The 14082-nt window shown below is 41.4% G+C and overlaps 1 long non-coding RNA gene across 1 annotated transcript in view; it reads right to left on the bottom strand.

Annotated features, from left to right (window-relative positions):
- Nucleotides 1-12836, bottom strand: part of LOC147757556 (uncharacterized) — a 38094-nt gene extending 25258 nt beyond the window's left edge. The window contains exon 1 of the long non-coding RNA XR_015321918.1: nt 12612-12836. This is a non-coding gene — a long non-coding RNA (uncharacterized LOC147757556). The remainder of the gene's footprint in view (nt 1-12611) is intronic.
- Nucleotides 12837-14082: the final 1246 nt, after the last annotated feature.

Here is a 14082-nt window from a genome sequence, read left to right as displayed (position 1 = left end):
ATATACGATCTAATCCATATATATATATATATATATATATACATATATAGATTGAATGATTAGTTTGTATTTAGCGCATAATTAGTATTTAAATTTTCTTGCTACAGATAACGAACAATATTACCGTTTTAATCAATGTACGATCCGTCACGATGAACTATCGATACGCAAGCTTCAGTAGACATTTAGTTAGGGATTGTGCCTTAATTGAAACAGGTTTTAAATCGTCATTTTCTCGGCGTAAATTTTATCTTCAAGGTATGTCCGAAAGAAAGTCTATTAGTCTCAGGTCTAACAAATGGACCGGGTAGTCTATGGGACCCCTTTTAGCAACGCGCCTGTTCAGAAGACATCACAAAGGTAGCGTACGGATATATTACTGGAATAGCGGTCTTTCATTTGCGACGCCTCAAAATGCGATGTGTCAATCTTATGCTTTGACCGTTTCGCAGATTTTTTGAGTAGTTCGCATTAATTTCCCAGTACCCTTTCATACCCGTTAAGGCTCAACACTATCTTTGGTCTTCCACACCGCATGTAAACAGCTCTATCTGTTCCAAATGTAACTTTCGTTCTGTTCATTGTAAGTTGCGTGGGTAAAAATCTGCCTAAAATTCCATGATAGTATTGTTGTATTCCTGCGACATTATTGTGTGCCTTTTTAGCATTTAATGTTTCTCGTTTAGAAGTTAATGGTAATCCACTCTTTATTTCCAATCAATTACACACTGCAAAAAACGACGGTCAATTACTGCAAAGATTATTTTAGAACACCCTGTGAATAGAGTATAGACGGTCGATGCTGACATATTTTCACCAGTCCTAGAATAGCACCACAGATTAATAAACCTGCAGCTGAATATATTATATAATATTATCAATTATCTGGGTAACAACGTTTTGGGCCTAGTCGCGCACACAACAGCTACTATCAATTGTGTTTCTCATATTATATATATATATATATATATATATATATATATATATATATATATAGAATGTTTAGTATAAAGGTAAACTCGCTGGCATATTGTAATTAACAGAGCAGTTTAGATGTGTCATTAATAGGAATGATTACTAGTTCCTTGATCGCATGCAAGAAGCAATCCGTCCGTATACCGTTCTTCTTTTTCATGAAGACTCACTAAAATCTGAGAGCCGAAATGCAGGATTTAATAGGGTAACGCTTCCTATATAAGCGTATTAGCATTTGTACAGTAGTTCCATCTAACGTTTGCCACCGGCAACTCTTCATCGGTCTATCTGAAACGAAGTACATGCCACTTCTCAGTAAATAATGATCTGTTCTATAATTTATGATAAAGGCGTATGAAAAATGATCTTGTATATGATAATCTCTCAGGACGAGTTCATTATTGCCTAGTTATAGACTCGTAGCGGACAAAAAGCCTATACGCGCATCATTTAACTGCTATTTTAAGAACGATACTTAGTATACGATAGCCCAATCAGATTTACTCAATCTTATTTATGATGAAACCCCCTTGAACTAAGACTGAATTATTCAAACGAATGAAGCTAAGTTAAAATGAATTGCTCACACTCTTCAGGCGGTGTTTGTAGATATAAAATGACTATAGGTTTTTTTTCCAGCACCTGTTTTATGGTCGAATGCAGGTTCAGTTGGCTAATAAATTCTGAAACACCTACATCTATTATCTGGGTGATCCGTCGTCTGTTATGTTATTCATTCATTGGATCAACGGATATTATTAAATCAGCGGAGTGACGCATAACAGCTGAACTTAGGGAATCATCCAGCTACAGCAGATCAATAACACTGACTCTGACGCTGCTTGATAGCGACAACGGTCGGCGTATCTGTTTCGGCACGTCAACGATCAGTGGCTGGCATCGTTAGTAAAAACATCGGCATCGTCATAAAGTCTCTTTCGTCCGACGCTGTTCAGTTCCTTTTGTTTCTATTCTGAAGCGTTGAGGAGATAGCGGAGGTGGCTTACGATGAATGTGCATTGAGTAATTGGATTTTACGGACAGAACCATTACTAATTTCTGCGCAGATCTTCACGCCAGCACCAGCTATTATTCATACTAGAATTGGACCAGCGGTTCCGTTAATCGAAACACCTAGAGAAGTTCTCAAATTGAATTGAAAGCTTGAGAAGCTGGCGTTAAATATTTAGGTAGGTATTTTCGTAACACTATTATGCTTGATAAAAACAAATAATTACGATATTGTAACTAGATATTTTTGTATATTATGTCCTGCTACAGAGGGCGCTTGGATCGATTCTATTTTAGTAGAAATAATAAGACTGTTTCACGCATACTGATCCCCAGTGACACCCCTGATATGCTTTGCAGGGTCTCTGGTGAGAAGATCCATCGACACACTAACAAAACCCACTATTTCTAGTGCAGGTGCTTGGTTACAGGGCATTTTATCGACTTCTCCGATGGACGTTTACCTGATGACACTGTAATATACGAGGCCATAAGGTTAAGATGATGCTATTTGTGTCCTATCATTTACAAACCCAAACCGTTTGAAACGCGAAGCTGACGATGTTTCTGCCCTAAAAAATGTCATTTCTATTATTATATTAATTGTCTCGCTGACCTCCCGGGGCCTTCAGTGGTATCCATTGGCAAAAGTTTGCATATAGCAGAGTAGTTTGGATTTCGCATATTGCTAATTGTGAGACAGCTAAGACTTTCAGCCACAATTCACTAAAACATACTGGACATTTGAAAAGCACGTAAGTATTAGAATATTCTATGTTATCTCTGCGTAGAACTGCATGTACTTCAGTTGTGGTTATATCTGTAATATCTGTAATATATCTGAGAATATCTGTAAGCACTCTGAATCAGCGAAGGTATACTTTTCCCAAGGTATACGGATCAACTCCAAAACCTATAACACGAGAGGAAACCCATGATAGAATGCGCCACACAGATCGTCTTTCTGGGCTACGGTTTACATACAAATACGCAAGGGAACGAAATCGTTGTTTCGCGTAATAAACTTCTCCATCTCATGAAGCTATTCATGCGTACATGTCTGTGTGTATGAAATAATTAGTTGAGTTCCAACGAAGCCACAAAGCCACAAAAGAAGTGTGAGAAGTCTTTGCCTTATCGTACTGTCTTCGATCCTTTTCTAGTTTGTATATGGTTGTTTCACAAAAAATGGCAGACATCGATATTCGACGGAGTTTCGAAGTCCACATAAAAAGGGTGCAGCTATTCCTACCGCTACTGCGGCAGATTAGTTCTGTGCCAACACAGGAGACACACGAAGGACCATTCAAAGCATAAGGAACGATTTCTACCCTTAGGAGCTCTCGTACTTAAGAGGCAAAGGTCCAAGTCTTAAACTTTACTATCTATCTAGTATATACTCAGCCGCCTACAGGGTGAGTCGATGTTGGAACCCACTTGCAAGGTCTTAGTTTGGAAATCTTGAAGACTTTTAAAAGATCCAACTAAGTGCACATCGGTTAAAAGTTTTGCTTGTTTATAAAAGCAACAGAAACGAGACAAAGAACAGCTTCGTTTTTTTCTTATGGCTAATGCGTCCCAAATATTATATACAGCTATTACTTGTGACATTGTTTTCTGCAATCTGGTTATTGCTTGCTCGTTTCCTATAGATCCTTTAACTAATCTAGCTTGTAAAGGGACAAGTCCATAAAAGCAAAGTATCCGATGATAAGCTCAGTTAAAAGTATGTCTTCAGCGCCGGATTCCGGACTGAATCTATGTTTCAAAGGTGTGTCCTGCCGGAACTGACCACCTCTCCTCTTTTACGTTCATTAAAGATGAGCTCTTGCCAAGTCGAGTAAGTTGGCCATGCCTGCGCCAGTTGTTTTCCAAGCCTGACTCGGAAGCGCTGCTCTGCCTGATACCATACAAGCGTGTATATATGTATGTATTTATCTCTCTGCTTTTTTAGATATTTTGCGCACGCAACTATGACGCTTCCTTATAACTTTATACTCAAGTCACTAATAGCGGCTTATGGAACGATCCGCAATCTGTAATCATTCCCCCTTTTTAAATACTCGACGTGTAAAAATACATTTCACAATGAAAAACATATCGTAGCGACATCTATTAGTTCGTTGCAATATGCCTTTTGCGCTTTTTCGGTGCCTTTCTCTATTCAGAATACATTAGTCCATCGTATATTAAAACAGGTGAGAAATAATATAGGTGCGACAGTACAGTTGGATGGGCGGGTGTCTTCTGTTTTCCTCTGGTCGCCTACCCTTTTCACGACCATTCTCAGCGCATTATTCTTCATTCTGCGAGTACTGGTTTTTTTTACGAGGCTTTTTTTTTTGTTTTCACCCCTTTTAGAATATTGCTGGCCAGCAAGACGATGTTTAAAAATGCTGAACCCAGGTGCCTAACAAACCAAGATGGAGTGCGCGACTTTACGTTGTACGACGTGCGTCTATGTGGCGCTCATACACAACGTCTTGTGTTACGCCTACCCCTTCTTGTTGCCCATTTTCTAGCTATCGTTAGCACCACTGCTACATTTAACCAATATTTGCGTTTAATGTACACTTTGACTCGAGACATGCTTCGCCATCTAATCATTTTTTCCCATTCATGTTTCAACAATAGAGCGAACGGAATCGATGACGAAGCATCGATATTGTCGTCGTGCTTTCTCCATGGTGTATGTGTGTGCATTTACAAAAAGCGAGCAATCGCACGAAATCGTCAAGCTGCATGCGCGGGGTTCCGGGCCTCAGGCTTCTGAAGCATGGCCTGCCACTTAATGCTGAGAGAATATAATAAAAGTATAAAGCTGCTTTACGCTTAGATAAGGAGCATTTTGAGCCCTTTATTGGGAAAAGACTCGAAGAAGCGACTTGTCGATAACGAGTCAGCCGCGTGAGGAATACCCGTTACTTATCAGCAGCAGTGCAAACTGGGGCCATGGAGCTTGAACGGGTTCGTCGTCCGATTTTCAGTAGATATATAAGAAGAAAAGACACTGGATGGAAAAGTCGGCAAACGGACGTTGTATCGATATACCACCATCGAGTGAATATGCAAGCGCATGAAGTCCAGATGCATGAGCGACTCACTCACACGCCTTGCGCAGTGAAACATACAGCGGTTAAATAAACCAGCGGCCGGTCAGAGGGCAAGTGAACATAGCATAGGGGAATGCAAGCTTGAAAAAGTCGCACTCTCTGAGGCAAGACCACACCCTCTGTGGTATTCATGTGCAGAGCCGTTTAGATATAAATTACAGAGCCCTTGCCAATATTTTTTACTAATTTTTAGATTTTGTATACCTGCAATCGCGCACAGGACATCAATACAGACATGCATAGATAAACTTCCCTTTAGAAAATGTTTGCGGCTGTAATTTGTACAAGCTATTATTCATGATTTCGACCAGCGTTAAGCACTGGTTGCAGAGTAGCTAGTACAACCATACCTAAGCTGCAGTAAAAAAAAAAAAAGCCGAGGTAGTAAAAGTGTCTATTGGATAGCTGAGCTTTAACTACTTGTGCGTCATTTCAAATGGTTCCTTTAGACTATGGCAACGTGTTTTCAATGAAAGATGAGAAAATTTACGGGCGTCAGTGTGATTTATCGTTAAAGGTACGGGTATGATCTCAAGTTATTACGGAAACAGTCGAATGCCAAGTGAGACGGTACGTTATTATCATATTGCATATTCAGACCTGCCATTTTTCATGTTCCTACACACAGCGGCTAAAGCTATGAACGGCGTGGTCCCTCAAATAGTACACCTTCAACCCTCATTCATCCACTAAAGAATGATTTTATTAGAAGCTATGTGGGTCCTATATATCTCGGACTAATCCAACGAAATTTCCAACGAAAATTCTGCAACGTCCTAGCTTTCTAGATTCGATATCTAGTCCGGGCTTCAGTTAGCTTTGTACTGCGTAGGTCTAATAATACATACGTGTATGTTATGTATACATTATCACAGTTTTTCAGCAAAAAGGTCTCATGCAGTATTTTATCAACCTATAGATAATTCCCGGTTCGATTCAGAGACGGCGACATTTACGATTACTACTACCATTTTTGAGCGCCACTATATAGAACTATTATACGTTTCCATCTTACGCTATTTATCGCTTGATCTGCAATTAGTGACGCCTCGAAGAACGATAAACAATACATTTTATGCGCGTCATTTTGGAGAACCCAAAGTACTACAGTTGCTAAATTTAAGCAAGACTGTCTTGTCAGAATTCAGCCGGATGTATGGTTGCAGACCGCCATATTTTGCATCATGGAGCAAAACCCGAAAAATCTCTCTATTATATATCGATATTGGAATCACACGTTGATGCTCTCATGCCTGTGTTGTAATAAAAAGCTCAAATTATTTCTCTTTCTATTCATCGTCTTTCTACATACCACTAACTGCAGCTCAAACAATATATTTTTGTTCAAAAATAAGAAGGGAGAAAATGTTAGTCTTGAACATGATGTTGTAAGATGTGGAGAATATGTGGTGGAATTGCGTCTGATGATAGATACAAGTCAAAAGACCAAGAACAGACTGAATATATCGAATTCGGAAATAAAATAAAAGATCCATTTTGAAATTATGTTTTGCTTTCCATTTTTTAGCTATGTCGTTTTAGTTACGGCCAACTGTTACAACGCACTGTGTGAATTAAGGGTCAATCCCGTTACAGACTGCGTATGGCGTTTATGTGAACCCCAATGTCTCTAATTATTTTTTTCCGTCAAAAAAATACATTAAATTATAATAAGTTTACTTCGTTAACGGAAGTCATCATATGAATGAGAACTAAAGGGCAACTTTCTAGTGATACTCGAACAACATATCACTGATCGATTTAAAAATCTTATCTCGAACGTACCAGCTAGGGCAATTATTCATAGATCTCTAACGTTACGTTATGATTAACTCTTGTAGCCCTAAAGAAAACGCGAGAACGCAACAATGAACGTCCTGTATAATGTCGTTCATGTCAACGAACGACATTATACAGGATCGATTCCTTTAACTGAGCAATTGTTACAATAGCGGCATAATGATTATTGCCATCCCATTGTGCGTCTTTGCTAAAAATTAGCATTTGAGACTCTTTCTGCCTTCTTCACGCCTTTTACCCGTCCCATTGACCTCTTTGTCAATCCGGCGTATTCCCACAACGTATTACGTCGTTGTACTGCTTGCCGTGAATGTACATGACGCATGCAGAATGAGTAAGCAAGCTACACTGCCATGGCTATACAACGCGACTCCTACAAATAGCGGTTTACCTTTCCAGACAGACGATTGTCACTAGCGTAGGAAGGTGCAAGAACTGCCACTTAAAATGCTAGCGGAACTGGAGGCGTTCCGTTTCAGTACGCTCTGCAATGGAATACCATAGAACAGGCAGGATGACATTGTAACGTATAACAAGTGTAAAGCAGCCATCAGGTTGAACGTGTGGCGCGCCAATTTTAAATTCATTCCTTGTCTTCGCTGCCCCTCGATGGGGATGGGGGCGTTCCTGCCATACGTCGCATTTTCAGGAAGAACGACATACCACGAGCGTTCTATTGGCGCCACCTCAACCCGTGACGGTATCCGTTGAAATATTTGCTTGGCAGAACAGGACCATGGTAGAATCCTTGGATTTTTAGTTTTCCTTTGTTGTTGCCTCTGTTTGTTTGTCGCAATACATCCGGCTGACTGTATGTATGTTTAAGAAGTCATGCGCTTATTGAAATAATGGATTTATTTTTCAGGGACAATAACAAATTATGCTTCAGATCGAAGTTTGTGAAGATTCTAAGCAAATACATTCATCACCGACAACTCGAATTTTTTTAAATGTATATTAACATCAGTATCGATCAAGCAATGAATCTTGACGAGGCCTATGTATTTTATTTACATGCCTAAGTTTGTTCTGGATACTGACAATTCATTGATCGAAATTTAATATATTTCTAGAAGAGAGCACGTACGTACTTGATATAGCTTAGTACTATGTCTTTCGTCCCTTATACAGATTGAAGCAACGTTAGAACCAAGTAAAGGGAGAGGCCCCTTTGTGAAATGAATACTACGCCTACCCGAGTAGCCTGCTTACGACAGAGGAGTTCCGTCGAGGCGAAAATCAGAGATTGCGATTGAGGAAGGAGACCCATGCATGTAACACAGTATACAGAACTGGAGGTAGTTGCAGTAGGACTTGGTTGTTCAGGCTGTCAGGACAGGGAGGGGACAGCCAACAGCTGTTCGTTATTTTGACAAAGCTAGCGTCGTCGTTGGCTTGCCAGTTAGCTAGAGCTCACGATAACAGAGGTAGACTGGTAGTAGAAGCAGCAGCAACAGGCGTAACAGCAGCTGAACAGAAGACATCAGAAGACACTGCAGTGAACAATAGTCGTAGCAGCACCACCAAAACTCTAAGGGGGCAGAATTCGGCAAGGGGTCAAGGGATTGAGATTTTTGGGGGAAGATGGTGCCATCTATGTTTTGCTGTCGGACTGTGGCAAGGAAAGTTGTCGGCTGTCAAAGTGTACAGAACACTACACATTTTCTCGGACCACTTCCTCTGCCTCGTTCAAACGTAAAGACAGGACTAGCTGTAACGCAAGTTCCCCAGAGCCACCGACCAGGCTATTTGCGATAGCCTTCAGCCGGCAAAGGGCGCATGGTTCGACACCAAACGCTCTATTTCATGTGCGGCTCGTATGCAAAATGTGCTGGGGGAACTATACAATGCGTTTGCACACAAAATGCATCCATTCGTTCGTTTGCACCGAGGGCACTTTTGCACGAAGAAGAAAAATCAAGGCAACTCAATCTGTTTGAATAAGCTAGCATGCCCAGGATAAGCCTCAGTTGTGATTCCAGACTATTGGTAGGGATGGCCGCTACTCCTACGGAGCTATCCTATTGCATAGCATATGACTGTGGGAGCCTATGTACGGTAGTACATAAATTGCCTGCTGTCGCTAACAGCAATGTGATGTAGGACAACAAAGCAGGCCTGCCGATTGTCTGTGTCATATTTTGCGTCTAGCAGTGATGCTCATGTCCAACGATTTGTTACGTAGTTAGCCCGTGGAATGAGCAGTGCTTTTCACGCAGCTACGCAGGGCTATCTAAAGGGACGAAGTTCACTACAGTCATCCTGTTGGATGATTTGCTAGAAATCCTGGATACGACGGGAACGGCGGGGAGAAAAGCCGGGGAAAAGGATGTCTTCTTTGTGACAGGCCGCGGGTTATGAGTATGGTGGCTGTTGATAAGGGATACGGAGACTGAGATTAGCCAGATGACGCCCATTTCTCGCGGCAGCGTTCTTTGTCAAACCGCCGTCCACCCAATAGCAGGCACTTGCTGTCCTGAAGTATAGCTTGGCGTAGAAAAGTGGCTGAAATCAGAATGATAACTCGTTGCTTCACGTGGTTCATTAATACTATCTAAAGACGCGCCCTCCGCACACAACATGTCACCACAGTAACTTCTCTGAACGCTACTCCAATACTATCTAGCCGAAATATGTTGTAGTCTATTGTTAGCCTATTGTTGACGTGTTTATACTTCACACATGTGTTGTACTACAAAAACGGGAGCTTGTCATTTAAGCACGGAAAATGAAAAAAATTCAACATAACACAGTATACGAAAAGCCACCAGAATTAGTAGTTCCATGATTATTGTCGAACGAACAACGGCCTATCAGACGCAGTGAAAAATTTTTAGTCAACGGTAGCTTTTTGTGGCTGAATGAAAAGCAGAAGTTCATCGATGTGTACGTTACTGCACACATTTAGTCTTTGTTCACTGTGCTTGACCATTTCTCACACGATGTCTTTCATTTGTAGCAGTTACGCATAAAGGACATGTGCTAGGGCCTACAAAGTGCTAACCAGTAGAACCCTTGCGTCCTTCTAATCTGACCAGATATCAACGGTCGGCATGCTTAACTGCGACTCGATGCGAGGTTGCCTTGACTCTTACGGACAGTATATGCGGGCGTTCACCTTGTCAAATGTCCTCTGCGTTAACTTTTCCTCTTGCATGCTATCTATAACTGCTTCCCACTATTTATTAGCCTTCTCCTACGCTCAACGCGTAGATTCAAGTCTATCTCAAAAGGTCAATTGCTTGTTTTCGCTAACTGGTTCCGGAACTTGTTTCGTCCCCGATGAAAACGTCCAGAACGGATCTTCATCACCAAAAATGTCGAAAGAACCGTGAGCAGTCTGTTGTTCGCATCCTTGAAGCTTTGTACCCAGCCCATCGTTTGGTTCTCCCCGGCGTCTTCCCAAGTGGCAAGGGTAAAAATAATACATCGTTTTCTGCAGCGCCTCCTCCCCGATATCCGGTACACACAATACGTAGGCAAGTAACGGCTCGCTAGCGTCGTGCCCGTCAGTGATACGTAGACGTCGGGCCCTCTACTTCGACTACTGCAACCAGCAATAGTCACTTACTACTTTCGCATTTGCCCTAAAACAGAATTTGAAGCTTGTTTACTGCACCAACAAAACTAACTACCATGCGGTACGTTAGCCGTCGTTTCGCTTCGAGCAGGAGTCAGTGGAGCAAGACAAGAAGAGATAAAGTGAAGTAACTCCATAGGCATGCCACCAAAAAGATAACGTGCTAGGATCTTCCGTTCTGTAAAGGCCAATCTCTGCCGTTTGACGCGTCTAGCCAATGCTAGCCTACAAAAGCTGTATTTCATTGTGCTAAGACTGACGCCAGTGGGATGACTACGCGGTAGACGGCCGCCGACGTCATTGATGCGTCCATGTGTCTGGCTCCGTACAGGAGCAGACGTTCCAAAAAGATGAGACAGGTTAAGATATTCGAGAAATGTTTAAGCGACGAAAAAAAGCTTATATGTAGAAATAACAAAAAAATTATCCGCACTGCTGATGTTTGTCTATTACATTTCAGTAATTGTTACCGGGAGAAAGGCGAAGCTATTTGTAAAGCGAAAATACGTGTAACAAACTTTGAGCCTTTGAAAAACGTTGTCAGAAAGAAAGCGATATGACTCGTTTAGGAAAGCATAAAAAGAAAGAATAAGATGAACGGTTTTATGAAACATAGCACAAACGGCGTATTTGACACCTTAACAGCGTGTTGCACATGATCGGCCTATTTAACATAACTAAGCATGCAATGCTATAAAAACTGCTACACACTTTAGATAGCGTTAATATCAACGTCGCTAATTCATGCAGGCTCTAGATAATAAACGGCTGCGTCCTTAATAGGCTACTGTGTTTGGCGTTTGTCAATCGACTATAGACGAGGCTCTATATACATTTGACCACGTGGTATCATCTATAGGGATAGACAGACGCAAGTATAATACATATATAGACGGTAATAGCAATAATAGTATGAAATAATTAATCGAATTCGGTGGGCGCAGCTAAAATCATTGGCCCTATAATCGATAGCGTACCGTGTTTTGATGTGAATCCACTGTTGCAAAAAAAATTCGGCCAAATTTTAATTGTGTGGCTATAATTAGCCGTAAGCGAAAGTCAGATCAGGGCATTATCGGAAGACTTCTCAAAGCATTACGGTCACAACGTTCATCTACGTTTAGCGATAAGTCAGAATTAGACTAAACCGTCGAATGCAAAAGGTCCTGCTAAGGCGCTTCGATTTCTTTCAATCGGCAACAACGGTGTCCAAAGGAGACTGACATCTATACCTACCCGCGCGCTTTGTCACACTGTAGGGCAGAAATCAATCTGCGCTTGAAATTTCTAAGACGATAGAAAAAAACAGAAGGACATAAATACAAGGAGGAACAACTGCTCGTAATAAGCTAACCGCAAATAGGCAACGAAAGTCGACGTTTCCTGTCAATAAATCTCTGTTTTTTCTTAGTTAACTGAACGATACTTTACATAAGAATGAAGCATATTTAATGCTTAATATGTTATATTTCAAAATTCAGGATATGAACGTAAGTGCATCCAACTAACTACACGTTCGTCCTAGAGAGCGCTGGGTTTCCATTATATCGGACAGTGTTCAGATGTCAGATCAGATGTTGTTTATTGACGCTGGAGTCGTAGTGGCCTGACGTCGGACAACAAAGGCGTTGTGTATTGGTATTTTAGTTGTAAGGTGCCTAACTCGAACATCTTTTTGGCGTTTCATAGCTGTTAACAGAAATGTTGATTTGCTGCGTCTAAACCTAAATATGCCAAACGCTTATAAGCGCAATATAATAAGATTTCCAGAACGCTCATTCATTTTTCTCCTATAGTCGTCAATAGGAGAAAATTTCATACACGACGCTGGCTAAGGTTTCGAATATCCGCACCATTGTACTTTATCTATTTAGTTTTATATTTAATTGCGGTTGGTTTTTGCACATACGCTACACTGACTTCACGGAAAGCTTCCTAGATAAGATATCCATCCGATGGATATCTTGCTTCCTCTAGATTAGGTAAATTCGTCCTAGAAACACGTTGTGGTTTAGGTTCGAACCTAAGAGGCATTTTTTTGTTGGCAGGGGTCACACAACCGTCTGACGGAATTACGCCTCGCGGGGACACCGCACGTAAAAATCGAAACAAAGCATATTCGGTAAACTCACGTTGATTTCTCTTGCGCTCACTGTCTGCTTATCCTCTATTATATAAGCAGGCTCCATCCGCCAGTACGTTATGTGAACGAATGGCCATGAGCAGATCGTGCTCGCGTCAAAGCAGGATTAAGGTTCAATACACGCGCGCGTTTGCGCTCAAATCGACAGAGGCAGACATGCTATCGCAGACTCGCACTACAAATTATAGAACACTTATACGCACGCATTACGATGTTCTCCGCCTGTCGCCCCGCGCCACGGAAGTCTCCTCATTGCCTAAGTGGACATTTGCCTCATTCAAACATTAATTTAGTTTCTTTGAGCATCTCTCTCTATTGGAACAGACAATAGAGATAACGAATCATCAGCGCGCTGACGAGCGACCAATTCGACAATGATCCTTTGATGGCCGATACTGCCCAATGCGGATACCGCATTCATACTACAGTAACTAGGTTGACGCCGCCGTATCACCAGTACTACATTCAACACTCGACGAAAATACCATGAACTCGTTGAAGTGTTTACTCGCTAGAAGCGTTACGATAAGAAGCACGAATGACAAACTCCGTAGGTCATAGCAGTGACGAGAGAAAGGTATCTGCATATGTAGAGACGCACAAGTGATATATGTTATAAACATGCACCTCGCTTCGCTGGCCAGTGCCTTCAAACAGGTAGAGTTGGTCGACTTCTTGCGCCGTAGAGGATCCGCTAATCTATTTGACTGGTGTCCCGCTATTTATACATGTTATTAACAGCTTTATCTACTCTGAGGTGCGAGGCTTTCTATTCACGAGCAGCACGAATGTGGCGTATCACTGCACACATGTATGAGCAAACGAACATTTTTGCATATGATAGTTTTTGGTAACAGAAACACTTTGACCAATAGACGGTGCGAAATTTAGAAAAAAAAAAAAAAAAAGAAAACGATCATTATTTAGAGGTAATAACTGTCTAAGAAGGTTAACTAGTTTAACAATTTCTTGGTTCACACATTTGAGACGTGCGAAGCGTTCCTGTACTTGGGTTCAGTCGTCGTTGTCTGAGGTGCCCTAGCTACCGATTCCTCCTGTGACGCGGCAGCATCATATCGATCTGATCAGATAAGAAATATAATGGTATTTAAAGTGTTCGAACATAGCTCTACTCGGAACTGGTTTATTTCACTAGTTTGACCAGCTTACAGACGGGATTTCGGTAGAAGATGGCGGCATCTACACTAAATGAGAAAGCACATACAACCATCCGGGCTGCTTTAGAGAGTTCGATCATTATAACTGAGTGGTTTGCATTTAGATTTCGTCTGAAACCACTAACATGTTAGGTGGCAAAAATACGTACATACTAAACGACGAACCATAACCATTAAACCGACGTCAGCCAAACCACCAAAATGCTAAAAGTTGCTGAGATTATATTTTCGAAAAGCACTCGCTGAACCAATCGGCTAGTAAGATACGACTCCAAAAGCAGG

Source organism: Varroa destructor, unplaced genomic scaffold, assembly GCF_002443255.2.
Source record: "Varroa destructor unplaced genomic scaffold, Vdes_3.0 BEIS01000002.1, whole genome shotgun sequence".
NCBI lineage: Eukaryota > Metazoa > Arthropoda > Arachnida > Mesostigmata > Varroidae > Varroa > Varroa destructor.
This window is presented reverse-complemented; position numbering and strand designations above follow the sequence as displayed.